The sequence below is a fragment of the Sminthopsis crassicaudata genome, chromosome 3, assembly GCF_048593235.1.
Source record: "Sminthopsis crassicaudata isolate SCR6 chromosome 3, ASM4859323v1, whole genome shotgun sequence".
Classification (NCBI taxonomy): domain Eukaryota; kingdom Metazoa; phylum Chordata; class Mammalia; order Dasyuromorphia; family Dasyuridae; genus Sminthopsis; species Sminthopsis crassicaudata.
In genome coordinates, this window is record NC_133619.1 from 117,714,605 (window position 1) to 117,740,524 (window position 25,920).

General features: G+C 37.6%; 1 protein-coding gene across 11 annotated transcripts in view; it reads right to left on the reverse strand.

The window, feature by feature from the left end:
• The window catches only part of KLF12 (KLF transcription factor 12), a 536,656-nt gene extending 514,366 nt beyond the window's left edge, over positions 1–22,290 (reverse strand). For 3 of the 11 annotated variants that reach the window (XM_074299256.1, XM_074299260.1, XM_074299262.1), the window contains exon 1: positions 21,749–22,014. The gene's annotated coding sequence lies outside the window, so the exon portion shown is untranslated. The other 8 variants (XM_074299252.1, XM_074299261.1, XM_074299254.1 and 5 more) reach the window with 5 other exon arrangements.
• Positions 22,291–25,920: the final 3,630 nt, after the last annotated feature.

A 25,920-nucleotide genomic window follows, 5' to 3' on the forward strand; every position in this document is an offset into this window, starting at 1 on the left:
ACCAGAAAGCAACATAAGAATTCTTTATTCCTCAGAAATATGGGAGAAAGATACAGAAAAGAATGTTCCTCAATATAAAGGTTAAACCTACTAATATTCAAAACCTGCTCCTTTGCTATTTATCCATGTTATTCCCTATTTGAAAGAATAACAAGGGAAGTTTTAAATAAGTTACTAAATGTACAAGAAAAAGGTAGTTAAAAGTTCACCAGAGAAAGTCTAGGTATAAACTAATCTCCCAAGCAGATAAAGGAACAGTGAGATTCATAAAGAAAAAAAATGAGTAAAAACTGTAAAATTGAAATTAAACAGTGGATAAGTATTATATACTATTAAGAAAAAAATGAATTATATATATATATATATATATAAAATACCACACACATATGTAAAAGTAAAAATACTTATACCTATTTAAACCCTACAGCATCCTCCAAGGTCAACAACAAATCTCTTCTATAAAGTCTACTCTTACAGACTCCTCCATTTTTTGTGACTGGATCTCCTCACATGAAAAAGGAGGGAGGGAGTTTGGATTAGATAGTTTTAAAGTTCCTTCTAGCAGTAAATTTACAAATCTAAGATTTTTCCTTCTTCAAACCTTACAATACACCTCATACTTCTATATCCCATTACTCATCACAATTATATTTTTTTTTGGTCAAATTATCCCCACTAGACATAAATTCTATAAGGGTTATAATCTATCTTAATTTTCTTCAGATTTCCCTCAGTATCTACTACCATGCTTTCCATATAATAGACATTAATAAATGTTAAATGAATTTGGGTGAACAACAATGGCAAATTGATTGCTATGTAATTGTATTCCCAAAAAGTATTTCTCCTTTCAGGAAAAATGTACTCTGTCTTATCCCATGATGGCAAGTTTGGGGAATAAGGGAAGGGAAGCTCAACTACTGTTCCCAGAAACATGGCTTTTATTTGTACTATTCTACATTTTTCCTTTCGATTTTCTTTTGTTGTCTAGTCATTTCGATCATGTCCAACTCTTTATGACCCATTTCCTGTTCCAGCTCATTTTACAGATGAGGAAACTGAGGTAAACAGGATTAAGTGACATGCCCAAGGTCACACAGCTGGGAAGTGTCTGAGACCAGATTTGAACTCAGGAAGATGAGCATTCTTGACTTTAAGCCCAGAGCTCTCTCCACTGTACCACCTACCTGTCATGTGATTCTATTCAAATTGAATTCTCTCCCTCATCTCTACCTATCCTTCAGAATTTACCCATCCTTCAAGAACTCTATCCTATTAATTTCTAAATAATTTATTGCTTATCAAATTAATTAAGCAGATAATCATTTACTCATGATATTTCTTCAATTGTCTTTTAAATTGTTTCCATTCATTTAACCTTCCAAATGTCATAATTATATTGTAAATTCCTTATAATTAAAAAATTTCTTTGACCTTATTTGTAGCTCACACAGGGCCTCCTCAGCATATAGCAAAGATGAGAAATAGCTCCCATTTTCATTTCTGAATTTACTTAATTCAGTAAGTAAAAAAATAAGAGATTTACTTCTCCTGACAACATCTGAGAAGCTTTCCTCTCCTTCCTTCTCTTTTTTTCACCTGCACAGGGAGCAGCCTCAGTGAGGAATTGGGACAGAATCCTGGAGAGGCTGAAAAGGAAGAATTCAACTAAAAAAACAAAAAAATACATATATACATACATATATATATATATATATATATATATATATATTCCAAGGGCATTTAGGGGTGTATGTGATATACAGGGAATGCCGATCCCTTATTGAAGATATGTTCCTTGTCTAAGAATAAGAAAAAGATAAAGGGAGGATGCATTATTAATGGAAAATAAACTGTTATATGATAAGGTTTACTCACTTTACCTAAACTGTGGATATTTGTTAGTCATCATCGCCACTATCACTACCACCAAATTATCTGTTCATTTCTCCTGCTCTAGCTCCACAAATACATAAAAGGTTTGTTTTTTAGGCTTATTAATGAAAAAAAAAACCTTTCTACCTTTTTCTCTGATTTCAATGTTTATAAATATGGCTCATTTTCAGCTTAGGCAAAGAACCACTAAACTATAATCAGCCTAAACAATTTTTCTCCAGGGTATCTTCTGCTGATCTTTGGAGACAACTGCTTCCAGAACAATGCCCAAGGCTCATCTCTGTAACCCAAGGATTATGGAAGCAGAGCATGGACACCAAGAGCTTTTCTGATCCCAGAGGAAAGAGTCCATATATTATTCCCAAACCATATATCTTAGAAATGAGATCTTTTTATTTCCTTTTCTAAATTTTTTTTCATTTTATTTTTTTATTGAAGCTTTTTATTTTCAAAACATATGCAATGATAATTTTTCATCACTGACCCTTGCAAACAAAACCTCATGTTCCAATTTTTCCCCCTTTCCTCTCACTCCCTTCCCTAGAGGCAAGTAATCCATATGTTAAACATGGCAAAATATATGTAAATCCAATATAGGCCTACATAATATACAATTATTCAAAAACCAGATAAAAAAGGAAAAAAATGAGAAAGAAAATAAAATTCAAGCAAACATAACAAAAGAAGTGAAAATTCTGTTATGATCTACATTCAGTGTAGATGGTTCTCATTCTCACAAGATCATTGGAATTGAATCATCCAAATTTTTCAAGAAAATTTGCACTAAAAAAAAAAATCCTTCCACAATAAATTAAAAACTATAATAGACTACATATGAATTAATTCAACTATGCTATTTAATAAGTTTTAAAAATCTCATTTGATCCTCCCAACAAATCTGGAAAGTAGGTATGTTAATTACTCCCATCTGACTGATGAGGAAAGTGAGGTAAACAGTTAGCTAATAAAGAGCCCTACAATGCTACCTAGCTGCCTCTAGTATAGAAGAGGAAACTGCGTCTTAAAAACAACATGATCACATGAAGTGTATGAAAATGGGACCAAGAGCAGATTCTTTGATGCTCAATCCAATGCTCTTTCCACCATACTGTTAGATAATCTTCCTGATTTTGTCATGCATTGGAGATTAAAGTACTATAAAACTATATATTTGCTACAAGTGTGTGGATTTTAAAGGGGGATAAATGAGAGCCTTTTGTTGAAATTTGGAGAAATTATAAGGTACAAAACATCAATAAAATGCAAAGAGGAGAATGTAGGGCATATTATTACTTGGAAATGCTTGATGATTATACATACAAAATTTAAGGTTAAAAATAGGAAAGAATTCAACCTATGAGTACACTATTATAGGGAATCCCTCCATCCAGAACTCCATCAACCTATGTGGTTTAACAACTATTAAGAAAGTATAGACTGAGAGAATCAGAATTGCCAGGAGCACTGAGAGAAACAGAACTTAAATCCAAGACTTCTTAATTGAGGGGCCAGCTTTCCCTATATGTTGACTTTTAGCCTCTAAAATTATGTGGTCCTATTATTCCAAGATGAATAATGCTTTACTAGGCACTCTGAGTCTATATTCCAATTAAATCAACATTTTATATTCCATCTAATATCCTAATCTATAGGATCATAAATTTAGAGCTGAAAAGGAGCTTTGAGATCATATAGTCCAACTCCCTCATTTTAAAGATGTCTTGAGACATGAAGATATATGGTAATATATATAATTATATGAAGAAAATCTAGGCTCACAAACTCTCCTAACTCCAAATTGAGAATTCATTCTTCCATACCACATGTGATTTGCCTAGCTCCACACTGACAGTAGACATTCAAAGAATTTGTCAAATTATATTTATGATTTGCTTCTGGGACTTGCTGACTTCATTTACTGGACTCATTTTACATTTACTTCTACTCATTTCCTTTACTAGATTTTTTGAAATGCATTAAAAATCCCTGAAGGTCTGCCGGTGTAAAAATTTTTACACTTCTATTTTGTTTCAAGATATTGGTGACACCATGGTAATGAAAGTTTTTGTTGAGTAAGTAGTAATTCCAAGGTAATTTATGGTCTTTTTGCAAGTGGTTTTTACCCTTTCGCAGATCATACATTGGAGATTATTTCTAAATTAGAGCTGAAAATTGTAGAGTGTAAGAAAATAAACACTTTTGCCCTCTTCCAATCACCAACTTACCTGAGTTGTAATCGGGATTTATAAAACTATTTCTGTTCAAGATTAAAGATTTATTGTGGTGAGTTCAAAGAAGCTGATCTAGTACTACAACAGAAATCTATAGTGTGTTATGCAATAGTTACTACCTCTGTGCAATCACTACACTTAAACACACACACACACACACACAAACACAACCTTTATTGTTTAACTATCACTAAAGCACCTTCAATAATACATACTTTCCAGACATGCTGTGCCCAGGGCACAGATTAATTATTAGGTACAAAAGAGCAAAAGCAAAGAAGAGAATGCAGGGAATATCTCTTCTATCATACTCCAGTCTAAGGTCACACCTAGAACAGATGTAACTATTTCATCACTAGGTTTTTTTTTCCAAATATAAGTCTTGTCACTTAAAAAAAAAAAAAAAAAAAAAATATATATATATATATATATATATATATATATATATATATATATATATATATATATATATATATATCACACACACACACACATACACCCAATGGAGTGAAATGTTTTTTTTTATCAAACAATATAACAAAATAATAGTCTTAAGCTATCTATTAAACTGTAAGCTCCAAGAGTCTGTCTTATGCAAATTTTGTGTCTTTCTCCAATTGTTGGGAAACTCCTCTGCCCATAATAATAGATTCTAAATGTCATAAATCAAATTAGTGACAAATGCATTTTAAGTCTACTTGGTAGTTTAATTCACCTCTCTGAAACAAAATGAAAGTAACTCTTAAGTTTCCAAGTATATAGCTGTTTTATGCCTTTTAATAGACTTGACTCATTTTCATACTTGAAATGGATAGAGCTTACAGGAATACCTGTGATTGCTCTAAGTGAGGTAAATAGGTCATGAAACCAGTAATAAAATATTTCTACAACACTTTGATTTGAAAGAGCAGGGGAAAAAAACAGCATTTATTTCTTCTATCTACTGGCACCTTCATTCCGACTTACAAATACATTTCAGTTTCTCCCACATGATCTTTCTCCCAGAGTGGTTGTAAGAATAAGATAAGATAATGTTTGAAAAGCTCTTAGTAAATCTTAAAGCACTATATAAATGCTAGCTTTTATTTTTTCAATGCCTGATTAGATCCAACTATGCTTGCTAGGTATGGTTCCATATTTTCCAAGTAAACTTCCCAATAAAGCCATCCACAACTGGTATTTCCACCTCTGCATTATTACACCCTGTCCAGATATGCTTTGTCATGAGGCTTCCAACCTCATTCAAATGTGGCTCACTCCAAAGTTAGCTAGGCTCTGTTATTTGAATAATCAATGGCCACTTCTCATGCTATTGAATACCTCCTCATGGACACTCATGTCTCCCAGGTTCTGTGACTACTTTCTCTTAGTTCTCCTTGGGATTCTTCTTTCTTCATCTCCTTTGCTGGATCATCATGCATGTCACACTCACAAAGGCTCTGTCCTTGATCCTCTTTCCATTCTTAATACCCTCTCACCTCCAATGGTTCAATAATCATGGCTATGAATACGACTCCAAGAGGTATAAATCCAAACCCTTTCTTTCTCACTATCTGTCAAACATTTCAAAATGGATATTCCATCAGTACTTAAAAAATCAACACATCTAAAACATAACTCATTTTTACACCAAAAAACTCACCTTCTGAAGTCCCTTTTACTATCAAGGGAATCAGCATTCTTCCAATTTGTCAGGTTTGAAACCTTAGTTTCATTCTTGACTTCTCTCCCTCATCCACCCTATATATCGTCAGTTATCCAGTATGGTTAATTGTACATCCACAACAATTCTCCCCTACATCAGCTTCTCCCTTCTCACATGTCCATCACCCTATTTCAGTACTTCATAACCTCCCTGGATATTGCCTCAACTCTCTCTCTCTCTCCAATACATCTTCCAATCAGCTGCCCAAGTGATTTTCATGAAACACAATCAATCTTTTGCTCAATAAACTCCAGAAGTCTGCCCACTACCTTCAAGATCTAAACTACAGTTCTTTGTTTGCCATTTAAAGTTTATCAACAACCTGGCCCCTCTATGCGTCCAATTTACATTCTACTTCTCTTCACCAAGGCTACAATTCATCCACCGGTATACTTACTGTTCCTCTGACAGAACACTTCATTTTATTCCTCTAGGATTCAGCGCTGACTGCTCCTCATACCTCCAATGCTCTCCCTTCCTTCTTAGAATCACTGACTTCAAGACTCAGCCTAACGCCACTTTTATCACACTTTCCATCCCCAGTTGCTACTGCTTCTAAAGTTAGCATCATCTATTCTGTTTTTTATCTCAAATGTTCTGAAAGAAATACGTGTATATGTATGTGTGTGTATAACTTGAGAGAAAAAAAGTCCTACTAATTAGAATATAAACCCTTTGTGGGAAAAGACTATTGGAGGGAGAGGGGAAAAGAAAGGGCATGGTATTTCCAGTACTTAGCACAGTGCCTGGAATATCAGTGAGTAATAAAAGCTTCTTGATTGATTAAATAAGCAAAATCTCTGTTGTCTGTTATATATAGTAAGCAACTAGTCATGATACTAATTTAACTAGAAAAATAAAGTGATAAAAGATAGTCATGAAAATGGTGACATTTAACAATTATTGGGCATATTCTATTTTTTGCAAATCTTTTTTTTACATCTTGAGAGGAGTGGGGAAGTGACAGTATTAAGGAGAAAAAAAGAGAGGGCTTTAGATACATCAAAGCCTTTTTTATTCACTCAATTCTAAAAGGTTTGATTTTAGGATTAAATATAGATTGAGTCAAATTGGTTCCAATAGTTTTTCTTAATCATTAATTATTAATTTGGAAATTCCTGGAAAATATAGAATCTTTCTATAATTTTGAATATAAAAAGGTATCAACCCATTAAGATTTGACTAGAACAAAATCACTACTGACTAGACAAATGCAAATTAAAACAACTCTGAAGAACCATTGCATACCTCTCAGATAGTCTAAGATGACAAGGAAAGAAAATGATTAATGTTGGAGGAGATGTGGGAAAACTGGGACACTAATATACATTGTTGGTGGAACTGTGAACTGATCCAAGCATTCAGGAGAGCAGTTTGGAACTATGCTCAAAGGGCTTTCAAACTCTGCATACCCTTTTATCCAGCAATGTTTCTATTAGTCTGTATCCCAAAGAGATGTTTGTAGCAAATAAAAATGTTTGTAGCAGCTCTTTTTGTTGTGGCAAGGAACCCGAAACTGAGTGCCCATCATTTGGAGAATGGATGAATAAGGTGTGGTGTTCTTTAAGAAACAACCAGCAGGATGATTTTAGAAAGGCCTGGAGAGACATATATGAACTGATGCTGAGTGAATGAGCAGAACCAGGAGATCATTGTACCCGGCAGCAGCAAGACCATCCAATGATTAATTCTCATTAATGGCTCTCTTCAATGAGGTGATTCAGGACAGTTCTAATAGTCTTATGATGAAGAGAGCCATCTGCACCCAGAGAGGGGACTGTGGGGACTGAATGTGGATCACAACATAGTATTTTCGCCTCTTTTGTGGTTGTTAGCTTGCATTTTGCATACTTTCTCATTTTTTTTTCCTTTTTGATCCTTTTTTTTCTTGTGCAGCATAATTGTGGAAATGTGTATAGAAAAATTGCCTATGTTAACATAAATTGGATTACTTGCCATTTTAGGGGAGGGGATGGGGGGAAAGCAGGGAAAACATTTAGAACACAAGATTTTTGTGTTTTGCATAAATTTTGGGGAAAAAAAGCTATTTAAAAAAAAGATTTGACTAGAAATGACAGAGCTACTTTTTTTGGAGACTCTTAAATGATTTTATCTTCAGAGATGATTGAACCCATCCAACTCAGTATTTACAGAAATCTCTTGGAGTAGAAAGGCATTTGAACTGTAGACCCATCATATATAGTTTTCTGACCAGGTAGTTTTGCAATTTACTTTGGTTTTAGCTGAGTTAATGTTAGGACGATGAATGAAAGTGAACTGGCTGACAATCAAGATAAGGGTGAAATGGATGAAAATGTAATAGAAATACAAACTGGTGTGGAAATACTAAGGTTACAGGTTTGCTTTATTTTTTTACGAAAAAAATGTGTTCTGGACACTGTCTACAAAGTGAATTTCTATATACTGAACATTATTTTCTGACTGACTGTTGTTACTGTGAAGAGAGAAAGCCATTAGAAATAATAAAACCATAGGTAAGATTAAAGCAAATCTTTTAAAAGTACAGGTTTAAAGGAAAAACAATTTTCTGCTAAAATCAATAGTACTCAGAATAAGTTGTAAAATTTGAATGGAAAGTAGGTTATTTCTGTGTCACACAATAGCTTAAAGGTCTAAGAAAAATTAATAATTAACTGAAGAGAACAAACTAGACTGAAAAGTCACTGAGCCTCTCTCTCTACAAAATCCCTCAGTTTTCTACCCGAGAACATTGGATCCTCTGTGCTTGCAAAGTTCTTTCCCTAGGGTTCACTAACTTCTCCCAGATTTGCAATTACTTCTAGAGTCTCAAGCACAAACTACATCTATTAACCCTGTTACTTAGAAGAGACACAGACACCTCTTTCCTAAAAAAAAAAAAAAAAAGCTTCCGTCATCTGTAATTGCCACATCGGACTACTAACTTCTTTGCCAAATTCCTGCATCATGAAATTAGAACCTGTTTTACTCACCAATTTGTTTACAGTGAAAGTCAAGTTAATTACTTTATCATCCAAAGAAATAAATCTTACAATAAAAAGTACTCTGAAAACTACATAAAGCAATTTGAAAACTATATAAGATACTGCACAAATAAAAGTGGGCAGTCCATTAGGAGGTCATAGTATTATTTTAACAATAACCTTTGAAACAAAAGTCTCAGTTATTTTAGTGAGTTTCCATCTTCTTAATATCCAAAGTTGGAAAGCTTCTATTTTCCACATCTGTAGTTCACAGCATCCAAAACACTTTCTTAAATGAACTATCTTAAATGAACTATCCTTGCTTTACATTACTAGTAAATGCTCCTGCTGTCAGATCAATTTTTTTCCAAAAGACAGTTCTCTGATCACATTACAGCAGCCCACCCCCACCCCCACTCCCCACATAAGAAAATTTTCAATAGCTCCCTACTGCCAAATAAATAAAATCTATACTTTTGGTCCGACATTCAAAGCATAGTATTCAAGGTCATTCACAATCTGGCTCCAATTTCACTTCCAAGTTTCATCTTACACTGTTCTCTTTTCCTTGTCAAATCCCATGTCTTTTCCACCTTTGTGCCCTATCTTACTTTTTGCTATTTCCAATATCTTGCATGTCCTGTCTCCCATCTCTATGACTGGAAATTCTTTTATCCTTCTGGCTCCATTTCCTTATTTGCAAAATGAAGGAAATAAATCTATCATCCCATGACTCTAAATCAAAAAAAATTCTCCTAATCGCCAAGGTAGACAGGATTACCTTTCTGTGAATTTTCACAGTAATTTGTTTTTTGATACATGCTGACATTCTGACGTGTATTGTATTTATTTAGGTACATGCCTTTCTTTTTTTTCTCTTTCCTAGATTATGAATTCCTTGATGTTGAAAATCATATTTTATTCATTTTCTGTTATCCCACTCACCATCCTTAGCAACAAGCATATTCTGGGTTAGAGTATGGGCTCAATAAATATTTGAAAATATGAACTGTATTGTCCATTCAGAATAAAATAACTGTCCTCCTTTATTGTCTTCAGAAACATGTATAATAATAACAAATTTCTAATTCTAATATATTTTGTAAACATCATAATTTATAATTCCTTAAACTAAATAAATGCATAACTTTACACACATATATGTGTATGTGAATATATTTCTTAAGACTATATATTTTGTTATTAAAGCTGAAATTTCCATCATTAAGAGTTAAGTGTCTCATATCTATTAACAATGGGCAGAGATTTCATTATGTTATTGTTTTGCTTTTATAAGTTCATCCAGTGTCTTTTATGTGAAAAGTGTGAAATAAGAAAAATAGAAAGATAAAAACAAAACACACCCTATTGGGGATAGGGAAGATAGAATATGTACACAAATACATATAAAATTTGAAGAAAGACAATAGCATTAGTCAATCAACATTAATTCAGCATCCAGTATCTGTCAAGAAATTAAAAACTGACACTTGAGCTTAGCCTTGAAGGGAGCAAGAAAATAATCAGAGGTACAGAGGAAGATGAGATATACTCTAGGTATGGGGGAAAGACGATGAAAAGACATGGATATTACAGATGAAAATGAGTTAAGAAACATGTATTCATAAAAGATGAGTGCCTAAAAAGGGGATGATGATAAAAAAAAAATTGGAAAAGCAAGTAAAAGGCAATTTATAAGGAACTTTAAATGACAAGTCAAAGAGCATCTTAGAGTCAAGTGTGAGCCAGTAAAAAGTTTTAATCACTTAAAGATGCGTGGTTGGTCCTGTGTTTGTGGATTATTAATTTGGCAATCATGGAGAGTCTGAATGTTATCAGAATAATCCTAGAAGCAGGAAATCAATCAGGGGACAACTGTAACAGTGTAAGCAAGAAGTAATAAGAGTCTGAACAAGGGTGTTGGCTATAAAAACAAAGAATAACACAGGAATTTTTAAAAGGCAGAATTAAGAATGCTTGGCAAGAGGCTGAGGAAAAGAAAGTAAAGAATGATTTTGAATCTGGGTGACCCACAAGGTTGGTAGTGCCTTCAACAAAAGTAAGGTTTGGAAGATGTATAAGTATGGGAAGTTAAAGATAATGATTTTCATTTTAAACATGCATGTTAAGATACTAAGATAAATACTAAGTTACTAAGATAAATTGTAAAATGAAAGCCATTCTCTATTATATGCTTTCAGAAGGTACAAATAGTTTTCAAAATAAAAACTGTTAGTAATTGACATCCATGTGTAAGACTGCTACAAATCACTAATAATAAAATAAACACTAATCAAAACAATGCTGAGGTTTCAAATCATACCTAGAAAATTGTAAAGATGTCAAAAACAAGGAAATAATGTGGAAGGAAAGGTGTGTTAATGCATTGTTGGTGGAACTATGAAGTAGTATAAGCAACTTTGAATTATGAAAAAAAAAGCATATGTTCATGTGTTTTGATTCTGGGATTCCACTGCTAACTACAGCCCAAAGAAATCATTCATAAAAAGAAAGGTTGCATGTACAACAAAACTTTATAGCAACACTTTTTGTGGTAGCAAAGGATTGTAAATAAAATAAATGACTATCAATACTGGTCCATGATTGTAATGATGTATTACTATAATGAATGATAATCATGATTAATCTAAAGAAGCATGGGGAAAAAAAATGACATGAACTGATACAAACTGAAGTAAATGAAGCTTAGGGGGAAATATTGACAATTTCTACTATAATGTAAATAAAAAGAGCAATAACCACAAAACATGATTGTTGTAAATTTACAAAAAATAAGCTTCATCTAAAAGACAAAATATTAAGAAGAGACCTCCCTCACATGGTTGCTGAGGAAGAGGGAAGGAAAAGAGAAGAAAGGAAGGAGGAAGGAAGGAGAGAAAGAAGAAAGGGATGGAAAAAAGGGAGGAAGGGACAGAAGGAGGAAAAGAAAGAAGGAAAGGTGGAAAAGAGAGAAGAAGAGAGGAAGGGAGGAAAGGAAAAGGGAAGGAGGAAGATAAAAAGGAAGGGAAGGAAGAAAAAAGGTACGGAGGAAGAGGGAGGGAAGGAAAGGAGGGAGAATGCAATGTAGAATGTACAAATATTACCTCACTTGGGCCTCACCAGGGGAGATTAGTCCTTCTATTGTTCACATTTTACAATTGAGGAAACTGAGGCAGAGATTAAGTAACTTGCCAATGATCTAGATTTGAAGGTCCTCCTGACTCCAAATCCAGTATTCTACACTGAGCCACCTATATGGGAGTGGGTCTCTAAGGGTAGAAAATTACATGTAATTTCTATTTTTCAATGTACTAATAATTTTGCTTCATTTTTTTTCCCTCTTTAAAAAAAGGTTTTGTTATAAGAAATGGTTCTTGGGGAGGAGAGAAAGACCACAACAGTGTCTTGGCCAAGAAAACCCCAAAAGGGTCACAAAGAATAGGGAACAACTGAACAACAAGAGGGCTAGAAGGTTCATCTCATCCAACAACTTCATTTTACGATAAGAAATCTGAGGTCTAAAGTGCTTTGTTCAGCGACTTTATCAAGTCACAGGAGCAGTTCCAGAGAAAGGATTTAAACCTGGGTCCCAGACTCCACAGCTCTTTCCACTGTCTCCCAACCAAGGCGATTAAGAAGGAGCAGTGAAAAGGCAAAACAACGATGGCAAAAGTCAAAGGAGGAGAAATGATCTCAGAGAAGAGGGGAACCAGCTTCAAAAACTTCAGAGGTCAGGAAGGATGAGAAAATATAAGCAGTTCTCCCTGTGTATCTCATTCCCTTCTATTGAGGAGGCTGAGGCCAGTAGATCACTTGAACATAGAAGTTCTGAGCTCCAATAGCTCTAAATCAAATAAGTGGGGACACATAACCAATGTGTCCAGTTTCCAAGGGCAGGGGGACATCAGCTCGCCTGAAATAGGATGAACAAGTTAATGATGGAGCAGGTCAAGTCTAATGTACGAATAAATACTAGAGGACCAAGCCAGTGAGTAGCCACTGTACCTGCAATCTACACAAGATGGGGAGTCCTAGTCATAAATGATAAATATCCACCCCTCAAAAAAAAAAAGTTCTCATCTGGTTTGATGGCTTTAGCAATTAAATTCATATTAATTCATAATTTTGAAAGTAAAGTCTCAACTGAACTAGAAGGTACTAAAAACTGGGTGGCAACTGAGGAAATGGTAGTAATAAGTAGAGATGACCCTAGGAGTTTGTGAAAAACAAAATAGGGTGTAATAGCTTGTTCTTGTGTGTTTTGTTCAGTTTTCAATTCCTATCTAATTCTTCATGATCCCATGGATCATACCACCACAATGCTATCCATGGTTTTCTGGGCAAAGATACTGGAGTGGATTGCCATTTCCTTCTCTGGGGGATAGCTTTAGCGGATGGCAAATTGAAGTGAAGGCTGTTTTTTTTTTTTTAAATAATATAAAAAACTGAGCATTTTTATAGGTGACCAGAAAAAAAGGAACCATCAAATTCAATCAATTCAATAAACATTAAGTATCAACTAAATGTGGAAGATGCTTAACAATAAAACAAAATGAAAATTAGTCCATGTCCTCAGGTATTGGTGGAAAACAAGTAAATATGAAATATATACAATCTATTGGGAAAGGTTGCAAGCTGGAGTTGGACTTAATCTGAGTCTAGAAAGAAGGCCAAGAGGCAAGGGGAATATCCTACATAAAGAAAGGCACAGCGACATATGAGGAACAAGAATACCATCATTTGGGATGGAATGTGCAGGATGTGAAAGAGAACATGTAAAGAACCTAGAAAAGATTTAAAAGCCACCGATAGAGGAACTTGTATTTTATCCTCCAGACAAGAAGTCACTGGAGTTTCTTAAGCAGAAGAAGGGAGGTATGATCAGACCCATACTTTAGAAATATCTATTAGGCTTTTAATGCTAGACCCAAGAGAGGAGAGCTTGGATGAAGGCTGACCTCTTGGGCAGGAACTGCAAGAGTCTAAGCAAGGGGTGATCAGGGCCTGAGAGCAGTGACCTCCTAAGTGAGGGCAAATAGGAGATATGGTATGGAAGCAAAATTAGCAAGACTTGGCAACCACCTGGAAATATGGAGTGAGGGAGAGAGAATGGTTAGGTATGACTCTTGAGACTGCAAACATGGGCAACTGGAAGGACAATTGGTATACCCAATAGAAACAGGACAGTTAGGAAGACAAAATGCTATAGATTGGTCAAAAAGGATGAGAGCTAAGAAAAGGCCATCGAATTTGACAAGAGATCACTGGAAACCCTGGAAGGAGTAATTTTAGTTGAGTGATAAGGTCAAAAGCCAGACTGCAGAGGGTTGAGGAATGACTGAGAGCAGAGGAAATGGAGAGAATGTGTAGACAGCTTGATATATGATGGTTGCTGGAAAGAATGGTTAGATCAAGTGAAAATTTAAGAATAAGGGAGATCAGGGCATGTTTGTAAGCAACAAGCAAGAAGGTAGTGAAAAAGGAGACTGCAAATTAAGCAGAGAGAGGAGATGACCCACAGAAAAAATTCCCAGAGAGACACAATGAGATGACATCAAGTAGTAAAGTTTGAGTTTGCAAGATCCTTTCCTGAGAAAGTTGAAGGGGGAGGGGAGGGAATAAATAATAATTACTATAAAATTTTAAAACAAAATTTCTACTAAATATCACCGGGTCAATGAAGCTTTCCCTAGGGCCTCCATCCAGAAATGGCCTTCATCTCCCTCTTCTAATTTCTACACTTTCTTTTATAACTCTTGTTTTGTCACTTGGCCTTATATTTATATCAGTGACAAATCTTCTACAGTAAACCACAAGTTTTTTGAGGGCAAAAATTACAGAATAACAATGTTAAATTTAGAAAAGACCTTAGAATCAAGTAGTATAGATGTGGTGTAGATGAGAAAACCAAGGGCCAGAAAGATTAGGCAATATCTAATAGGAAGAGAGGGTCAGGACCAGGTCTCAAACCCAGCTTTCCTTTCTTGATTAGTATTAGATTTTGTTATTGGGGTGTTTTTTCCCCCACATCATATAGCCAACCCCGTTTTAATCATTTTTGTAAACTCCACAACATTTGGCAATATCTTGCATACATGTGGAACATGTTTAATTTGTCAAATGATTAAATATATTTATAGATAAATAAGATCTTATATTAAGATAAAAGAATCATGGACTAGAAATGGAAAGGACCTCAGAGGCAATCTAATTTAAATCTCTCATTATATGGATGAGAAAACTGAGTCCAATGGAAGTTAAGGGGCTTGACCAAAGTGACAAAGGGAGGATCTGAACCCAGATTCCAGAATAAAGATTCATATTAGTGCTATTAAATAAAAGAGGAACTTTTGGCCAGTTGTAATAGCTTGATCACAACAAGTTAATATTTAGAATTATGCTAATTTCTCTTATCAATCCACAATGGCAAAATAAATGTTGATTCCTAAATTTGGCAGAATTATTGTCTCAGTTGGTAAAGTTGTAAAGGGAAAGGGAATAAAAAAAGGCATGCAAGTAACTGAAAGGGAATGGGAAGAAAGGGTTATGCTCTGTACTTTTTTTTTTATGCTCAGAATTCTGGTTTGAGCTTATGTACCAAGAAGTCCAAGAGGAAGACCAAACTTTCACACAACCATCATCTCCCATACACTGGAAAGCCCCAGAAGTCCTATGTACCTCCAATGCATACAATGTATGAAGAAAAGAGATCTGAAGTGGAAGGAAACAATGATTGACTAAAGGAGCAACTCCTTACTAGACCTCCCCAGCATTCCAGGCAGTGGGAGAACTGTGGCTAGTCAATTTAACTTTATGTCTACCCCTAACAAGGGCATAAGTGTTTAACAAAATCTCTATTGGCAAGGAAGGAGGGAAAACAGTAGGGGAAATTATTTTTAAAAACTTCTTGAGCTTTTCAAACACGTGGGGAGGGAAACTACCTAGAAGAGAATCAATACACAGATATAAAAAAAAGTCTGTATTCAACAGCTTTTCAAATTCATTGTTTTTAATATAACCCAAACCCATCCTTTATTTTACAGTTCTTACAACTTTTAGTGGGACTTTTCTATTTCTGAATCAACATAACCAATATAGAAGTTTCATCAGACTTGTTTTACTTCAATCATAATTAGGCAAAATTCAGTTTTTATGATCTTGCCCAAATTTAATTTGTTGGTAGGTCACAGATATATCATATTTTACACTAGACTATATTTCATTTTTACAAGTTTCTGGGGTTCCAATGCTAAATATAACCATTTTTTCATAGCTATTTACATAGTTTGCAATAAGACTTGCCATTATCTACATAAACTGTTGATACTTATTAATACTTTCTAATTTACTTCAAGGGGTAGAAAGAACCATTCATTTGTGTTGTGTTTGTTCAGTGTGACCAACTGTCTGGGACCTCCTTTGGGCTTTTCTTAGCAAAGATACTGGAGTAGTCTACCATGTTCTTCTCTAGTCATTTTACAGATGAGGAAACTGAGGCAAGCAGGATTAAATGATTTGTCCAGGATCACACAGCTAATGTAAGTAAGTCCAGATTTGAGCCCAGAAAGATACATTCTTCCTGACTGCAGGCCTGGCACTCTTACTGCACTACCAATTACCAATATTGTTATCATCATTATTATTATTCAATTCCTTTTCCCCTAAGATATTCATATGGAAGGATTTTGTAAACCTAATGAGAACTCTATAGAAACTACAGCACAAAAGATTTTCCAAGATTGGAGAACAAATAACTGGTGACATAAGAATGGAATCTATTTCCTCTGAAAGCCAGAAGGATTTTTTACTCACCCTAGAAAATTCTTTTTTTTCCCAAGGATAGTGTATATGTTCAGGAGGAGAGGTTGGGTAGGGCTTTATCTTTTCAAGGAAACTCATCAACAATTTAGAGGAAGCCTAAGGAAGAATGTCTTTGGGAATCACCTGATGAAATCTGAAGAGGTTTTTTGGGGTCATTATTTTAAATATTATTTATTCAAGATTATCCTAGGGGTGTGTGTGTGTGTGTTTAAGTAGATTAATGGTCTTGAATACCAATGGTTCAGCAAATATTCTTTTTTTTTTTTTTTTTTTTTTTTTGGATATAGGTAAGAAGTTTGTGGCTTTCTTTTTACTTTTAAGTGTAGATAATTAAGAGGCTGAAGGACAGACAAGTTGATTAGAGGTTCAGCCTCAAAAGAAGAAAATCTGGGTTCAATCACCATCAATGACACAGAGAGATCTCACTTAATCACTCAGTGTTCCAGGTCAAAGCTTCTTAAATTGTGGGTTGGGACCAAACATGGAGTAACTGAATATTGGGGTTGCAAAATTATGATTTATTATCAGTAAATGTTTGATTTATGAATCTGTTTTATATATTGATATGCCAGAGGTCACATAAAAATTTCTTGAGTAAAAAGGAGTTGCAAATAGAAAAAGTTTAAGAATCTCTGTTCTAGGCAACTCTATAAAACTCTTAAGGTCTCAGAAGTTATTTCCTCATCTGGTGGTACCCTATACCAAAAAAAAAAAAAAAAAAAAAAAAGTCATACTTAGTCCTTATCCCCCCTAAGTACCAGGGATTCAAGATAAAAGAATAAACCAATTCTTACTCTCAAGGAATTTGCATTTTAAGGGAATATTAGAATATTGTGTTCTGATGATCATACTGCCTACTTTTATGACTTCTGGCATGGATCATGGATCAAGGAGAGGATGCTGCTCTAGATCTCTTCCAAAATTCTTATTTCTCTGTCCCACAACTACACTGAATCCTCCAGATCCTCCAGCAGGAACTTTCAATATCTCTATGTAACAGTACTTATTCTGCTACTAAGAAACCTCTAGTGACTTCAAAATCTACTTAGGTTATAAAAAAGTAAAAATTGTCCTTTTTTTTTTTTAAAGGAAAAGAAAAAAATTAAACTACTTTAGATAGGCTTAACCAAAACAGAAAGCTTTGGTATGACTTATCCTATGATTTATTGACAGACCAAAAAAATTTCTAAGCAGGAATATAAGGACTCAAGTCAACCACTTTTATGACAATAGACCCCAAAGACTAAAAAATCCTTTTGTAATTTAATTATTGAAAATGTATAGAGAGAGTAACCATTTAATCACATAGCCTAGGTCCTTTGCCACAAGAATTCAGTAGTTGGGATCAGATGGGGTAAGCCTGCTCTTAAAGCACAATAAACTCTGCTAGACTAAAACAAGACCACTTTTAGGAAAGGCTTACAATCTAGAATTCATCCTCCCCCTCAGGCTAACAAAGCCTAAAGTTGTTGACCTTCAGGGCAGAGTGCAAGGCCCATCTGTTTACTCAGTGTTTTGCCTTAGGGAGGGGTAGCTGTGGTAAATGAGTTAAGTCTGTGGTTATGGGGTGTTGCCAACAATTTGGTCTAAATTATTATTTTGTTCTTATAAATATAGAAGAGGCTTAAAGTTTTGTATACTTCTCACGTGGGAAAAAGGAATAAGCTTTAAAAAAAACCAGAGAAACATTAGGTTTAAGATAAGCTGATATATAGAAGTTTTCCATTTAGAATCCAAAAATTTCCTGAAAAAATTAAATGACAAAAACTTTCTTCAAACCAGTTTCAAACTGTCATCCTGGTTTTTGAAAAATATAGACCAAAAAATGCTATATTTAGACAAAAAAAGGATTTAAGTTGCAAATAATAAAACTTTTCTGTGATCTTTCTTCCCCATGAGTAAAATATAACTTTGAAAAAACTTATCTATATAGCTCTCCAAAAAAGGGGACCATAACTTCTTTATACATCATAGACCCTGTTGGTTTACAATGAAGCTTGTGGACTCCTTCTTAGAATGTTTTAAAACCCACAAAATAAAATATAATAGAATTGCAAAGGAATCTGATTATTATATAAAAGTTATTAAATTAAAAAAAAATCATAGATTCCAAGATTAAGAACCCCTCTTCTAGATTGAGCTGCCCCAATTCTAAATTATCAAACCATGCTGGCAAGAAACCATTTTAAACTAGGTATAAAGTCAACTTCTCTGTTGACTTTTTAAAAAAAAGAAATACAAATAGCTTAGACATCTCAATTTTGCTTATTGCTTTTTTCTCCTCAACATAAATACATATATTTTTAAAAATACAAGCTTTCTATTTTATCCAGTAGAAAAAAAAACAGGATCTTCCTAAGTTCAACTATTTAACAGTATCATCTCACTGGGTTAGATTACACAGTACTTCAGACTCACTGACTAACATTGGCCTGGGTTAAAATTTCCTCAGTACAGGCCTAGAAGCCTGGGTACTGAAAGTTGTCTTGACTAAGATAATACAATCCTCTATTTTTAATGGAGTTTTTTTATATTATTGTGATGGCAGACTGCTTTATGAAGTAACATCTGAAATTCATTTTTGAAACTGTTAAAGAGCATATATGCTTTTCCCATAAGACTGAAAGAAACCCCTCAGGAATACATATTTTTAAATCTGCCAGATAACTATTGATATTATTTCCCTGATGCTTGGAGAAAGTGTCAAGCCTACTGATTTGTTTTTCCCTTAGCCTGTGTGTACTTGGTTTTGCAGTCCTTCCCCCCTTCTGTACACATACACACTGCAGCTGTAGTAAACAACCACTAGCCAAGAGTTGAGAAGGTCAAGGTCTCAAATGCTGTACCAATAACCAGTTTTCTCCTAAATGATATTTAATTTCTTAGAAAGGATATCTTTTAAGAACCATCAAGGAACCACTAACAAAGCCATTTTCATTTTTTAAAGTAATGGAAACCTTACCTAAATAAAGTTTACCTGACTTGTTCGCTTTTTAAATGCCTTGTCAAGTGAATATCAAACAATCATAACTATTGCAATTTTTACATTTTATATTTCAAAGTACCAAGTTGTCTATGTGCAAGTTCATTATCATAATGAAAGCTGCAAAAAAATAAATCATTCGCTTCATTTATTACATATATATGCCAATACTTTTGTGCCCAAATCAATCCATCCCCAATTCACATAAAGCTCAATATACTCACTCTGCCATGACTGTTGTCAAGAGTGACCAGCGTACAGGAATAAAGAGAGAACTTAGGTGGATGAAGTGTTTGTCCTTCAACATCCTATTCCTAACTCTCTGCTTCTTAATTTCAAAACCTAAAAATATCTCACTCTACTTTCACCAATTTCTATGGGGTTTTAAAAATGTAAGCAGCCTGTGAAGGAGGTTTGCAAATACCACTCAGCACAGCTTTTTGTTTGGGGGTTATTTTTTTTTAACTCCCTGTTATTATTAAATGCCAATTCTAAGAAGCATTCCTCACTCCATGGATTCCACCCACTCTTGAAAAGTGACCACTCCTATTCACATCACAAGCTCCTGCACCACTCAGCCTGCCATAAACCACCGAATTCATATCTTACCACGGACTTATCTAAACAACTCCGTCCTCCAGTAAGAAAAGGGGATGGAACCGTCTAGGTGGATTTACAGAATGACGTCCATTTGATTGGCACATGTCTCCTGAAGCAACTAGATGCACATGCACATAGATGTAAATAGAGCTGTTCATCTCTGTGGTATGAGGGTGAAACTGATAGAATATTAAAGCTGAGGCAAAAGAAACTGTTTCACCACTTTGCAGAGAATTCTATTAGTAGAATTGTTTTAAGCCACCTCTATAGAATGGGACCCGAGCAGTCTGCACAGTTAAATTAGGCAGAATGACAATACCAACCACACAAACTGTTTATCCAGATTACACATTCCGGTGTACTAATGCTTCCAACTCAACACCAGTCAGCTTTTATCAACTGAATTAAATAAAGCTATTATTATTAAAGTATGCAGAACTCAAAAGCCCGGGGGGGGGGGGAGGGCTTGGGAAGGCTGCAGGGCTTATAACAAAGAAACTGGTACTTTTAAATGCACAGAACCTAAAATATTGTGCAGAGTGTACCCCACCCTTCTCCCCAAAGATAAAAGTTTGCGAAGTTCTAATAGTTCTGCACCGAACAAAGGCGGAATTGATTCTTCTCAAATAATAGTGTTTAACATTCACACAAACTAATGTCACCGAGGTCAATACTCAGTCGTCACTTTACAGCAAGCCGAGAAGGCAAGAAGTGGTTCTCCAACTGGCTCTCGGGGCTGCTTCACCACTGGGTCGAAATGCAAAGTTCTCCCTTGTCAACTCTACGGAGGTCCACCTTAATTGAAAATAACAGCCATAGGCCAGCCCCCGGCCACTTCCATGAACTAGGCACTGTTGCAAGTGACAGTTACACATCATTACAACCAGAGACAATAATGAATGTAGCACTAGGACCACTATTAATGCCAGCGGTGTCATCTCCACCTTAACCCCTTACCCTCCGACACCCTCTCAAAAGCACACAGACACAAACCCCATTTGGTAGAGACACATTTAAAAAAAAAAAAAAAAAAAAAAGGTTTCCGAGGCAACTTGCTCAACCAGACCCCCCCCCCCCCCCCAATTCAGAACTGTTGTTTTATTTTAATCCGTGGCAACTGTCAGACAAACGTTGTAACCAAACAATTTCATTCTGGGTAGAAAAACATTTGCTTAATACACGTTACTTGTTAAGTTTTGCGGGAGTGAAAAGGAAAAAAAAAAAAAAAAAAAGAAAAGAAAAAGAAAAAAAAAGAGAGAAAACCCAAACGTTCTTCTTTCTTCTCCGCGAATCTGACCAAAGCTACTTGCTTTGCAATAGCATCCCCCTCGCCCTCTCCCCCTCCCGTTTCCCAACAACACTTTCCCCTTTTAAGAAGGCAGACCAACCAAAATGATTTAACTTGAGCAGATGACAGAAGGAAAATAAAACATGTTAAGAGAATACGGTCTGATTTGGGATGGCAAAAAAAAAAAAAAGAAAAGAAAAAAGAAAAAAAGAAAAAAAAAAAGGTTTGTTTATTTTGATAAGAAACGGAATAGGCACAGACCTGAACAGAAGCTGCAGAGCAGGAGAAATTGTTTTCTTTCCCTTATACAGTCCCCCTCTCTCTCTCTCTCTCTTTCTACCTCTCTCCCTCTTTCGCTCCCTTTCTCACACACACATACACACAGTGTCACACATACACACTCACACACGCACACACATACATACACACACGCACACACACACACACACATACAGAGTCTCTCTCAGCTGCTCTATGCAGTTCTCAGGAAATGAATGGGGGGCAACACAGAGAACTGTTGTACTTGCAAATGACTTACCCGGATCACATGATGTGCTAAATGTAGGGTGGGCCGGTGGGTGGAGGCTTCCGAAACAAGAGCGGACACAATATAGCGTGGGGAGTCTTACCAGGCCCGCATCAAATTACATTGGGGCCCAGCTGAGGGGGGTTTGCAAGACGGCGCTTCTCCTACCCTTGCTGCACTGAGCTCAGGAAACCGGAGAGGCCAAAGGAGGAGGGGTGGAGGGGGCTGAGAGAACCAAACCCCCAAACAAAAGAGCTCCCGTTCCTCCAACCCAGAAACAAAGCAAAGCCAATGCAGGCGAGTCCCGGGGTGGGGTTTGGGGGCGGGGGAGGTAGAATGGGAGGGGTTCAATCAGCAGGCGCTAAGTCGCTTTATTGCCATAAAATGTGTCCCCCAAACCGTTCCACCGGAGGAGGAGGAGGAGGAGGAGGGATCTGTATGTGATGGTTAAAATCCCCTGTGGGAAATGAACCCCTCCCCATCCTTAGAGGTAGAAGGAAACACCCACAGCTCCGCGCTACGTCTTGCTGCCTTCTGCGGGCGAGGTGCTGGGGCTGGGCTGGGCAGGGCTGGGCAGGGCAGGGCTGGGCTAGGCAAGGCAGAGCCAGGCAGGGCGAGACAGGGGGGGGGGAGGCGGCTGCTTCCAGCCCTCTGCACCCCGCCTCCTCCTCGCGCCCCGGTCTCGCAGAAGCATCTGTCCCTTTTTCACCTGCAGCTCCTCCAGCCGCGGGGAAACCAAATGTATACGCATGTATTTTTAAACGGGTGTCAGTTCTAAACAGTCGCGAAGAGGACCCGAGGTGTTCCTGAGAGGAAAAAAGGGGCCAAAAAACCCCCCAGCAGCCCCTCCATCCCACCCCCACGGGCTCCTCGCTCCGGAGGAAGACTTTCGCTGAGGCAGACTTTCTCCTCTTTTGTGTCAGAGGGCTCCAGACCGCGATTATTACAAGAATTTGGGAAGGGACGAATAAAGCGGAGAGCTGTAGCATTCCGCCTGAGGGTGGGGGCTCGGGAGGGAAGCGGAGCTGGGCGGGGCGGGGTGGAGCTGGCGGGGGGAGGGAGTTGGGCTGGCTCTATTCCCTCGGGCTGGCTGGCGAGCGAGCGAGCGAGCTAACTTGGAAAGGTGTGGGCGGAGCCAGCGGCCCCGGGATTTGCTCGGAGCCTGCGTGGCTTGGCTCGCCGGCCGCTGACATGCTGGCTTCGCTCCGCGACTCGGCCGCTGGGCAGTGGGCATCGCCTGCAGATCGCAACAATGGGGTCCGGGCTGAGGGTGTCCCGAGCCGCGAGCGGCAGCTGCTGGAGAATTTGTGCAGATGGGGGAGGGGCCGAGCCGAAGAACCATAAGCGGGGCAAGGAAAAGAAAATCGGTGTCGGAGTTGTGAAGGAGATCCCCGTTACTGATGTTGGGGATGACTGTGGTAGAGCCCGACCACCTATTTTCCGCCTCTCCGTCCTCCCCATCAACTCACCTAACCTTTGTTACGGTGAAGGTGGGGGGAGAGGAGGAGACCGGTATTCCGGTGGTGCACTATCTTATAGCCCTGTTATTTAGGGGGGGGGGGGAAAGCACTTTGAAGTAGGGAATAAAAAACGAGAGGGAATAGACTTCCTAGAGAAAGGTACCCTAAGGTATGGATGCCGTTTGTGCCCGAGTCAGAGGGCGTCAAGGATGTGCCATTGCCTCTGGTGTCGGAGGAGATTAACACCCCCCCCAGCCCCACCCCCTTCCCCGGGAGTGCGCAGCCGGGATCCGGACCTGGAGCGGACTCCTGGAAGAATCCCTCCCTCCCCGCCCCCTTCTCCCGCCTTCTCCCCCTCCCTTGCGCCCCTGGGAGTTTGTCCGCGGGATCTGGGGCGGGGGAGGAAGGAGACTGTAGCCAACGTGGCCCCGCAGATATTCCTACTCTCCCGGGGCTCTGGGTCATCGGAGCAGGGCTGGGCGGGGGCGGGAGAGGAGGCTCCCTAGGAGCGGAAGCGAAGGGGGGCGGGGGGGAGGCCGAGAAAAGAGGAATAAGTCATTGATTGTTCCAGCCCGGCTTGGCCACTTTGAGCCTGACCAAGGTGAGCTAACCCTCCAAGCCCGAGCACCCTGGTGTGCAAACCCTGCAGACCGCCAGCGAGCTCCTCTCTCGGAAGTTAGCAAATAGGACAGATACCTTAGAAGCCTGCAAGGGAGAAATCCGAAGGGAAAGTTTATGTGACGAGGGAAAGATGGTACATTTCACCAAAGTGAAATGAGGCACAAGAGGGAGGAAGAAATGAGAGGGAGCGCTCGGGCTCTCACACAAAGCAGGAAATAAAAGCGAAAGGGGGGAGAAGGAGCAATGAATGAAAGAGAGGCAAAGTCGAGTTTGACATTTTTATAGCATTTTGGCATTTTCAGAACACTTTTATAGCTGTGGCGTGGATTAATTAAAACAAAGAGCACCGCTGGTAGGATGCTTTCGCTGCTTCTATTCCTGTTTCCGAGGAGGTTTACGTTGGGAGACCACTTGGCCATGTTTTGGAGTAAAACTGTGGAATTGGACTAGAAAGCCTTCCCCTCCTCCCCGCTTCCAAAACTAGAATTCACTGATGTAGTAGGAAGAAACCGAAAATCATACTGACTATGCTGTTCCCCGTCTCTAAGATGGGATTTTAGGACCTCCCTAGCTCATTTGCTGCTCCAAAATCTAGGGTCATCACGGAAAGGCTAGTAGAGAATTTCCTGACAAAGGGCAATTGGGTTCCAAGAAAACAGCCTTAAAGTTTCAGACAGCCTAAGCATCTGAGAGGAGCTTGAAGCTTGAAAGAAGGCACTTAAGGATGAGCTGCCACTTTTCTGAGAGGAACGTTGGAGGCTGCGAGTTTGGTTCTTCATTGGGGTGTACTGTCTCCAGCTTGAAGGAAAGGAGAATTGGATATAACTTTTAGAGCCCCATACGCTAATGCGGACCACAACTCTGTACCCTAAATAGTGTTACATCTTTAGGGGGGTTGGAGGAAGTGATTCTTTCCTACTCCCCCAGACAGAAAAAGTCAAAGGTAGCTGTAGTAGAGCTGTATGGGAAATTATGCCAGGCAAGCAGTTTTTCTAATAGCAGATTTTCCTCAGAGACAGGAAAGTAGTGCACAGTTCTGGAAATGTGTCTTATGTGAAATGCTTCTGCATCCAGAATAACAGGCTGCACTTCATTCCTGTGCTAGGGGCTACAATGACATGGGCATGTTAATAAAATGGTGACAGACAGAAAATAAAATATAAAAATCTAGTCCAGAGGGTAAGAGAATTAAAGCGAGGTCGAAGTTAATATCTGGAGTCTGGATAGCAAGGATGGGAGAAAGAAGAGCATCAGGGATTTAAAGGGGGGAAAAAAAAACTTGGCAGATAAAAAATAATGGTGCCATATAAGAAGGAATGGAATTATTGAATTAAGGCAACTCCCCAGATATAAAAGCAGGGAAGAAAACTAAGAAGAATGGTAGGGGTTTGAGATAGTGATACAATATTCCATTTATGTGGCCTGTGGTAGGAGAAAAGAAGAAAATGAAGGGAGATTTAATTCCTTTGTATTAGGAGATAAGAAAGAATACTGAGGAATTATCGAAATTTATACCTATTTCCAGTTTATCTCACCTGAACTCATCAACTTCTTAGACCACCAAAGTAGGCTAAAATATAAAAGGAAAGGAGCATTGTAGACTTAAGAGCTTAAAGGGACTTTTAAGACTATCTACTCCAATTCCCTTATATTCAAGGTAAGGAAGTCAAGGCACAAAAAAAAATGTGACTTATGCAAGGTCATTCACACAGCTGAAAGGATGCGGCAGGATTTAAGCCTCTATTTGAATCCATTTCCAGGGCCTTACTTGTAATTCCATGTTTGAGACTCAATATGTTCTTAGAGTTAGAATTCGCTCCTTTATC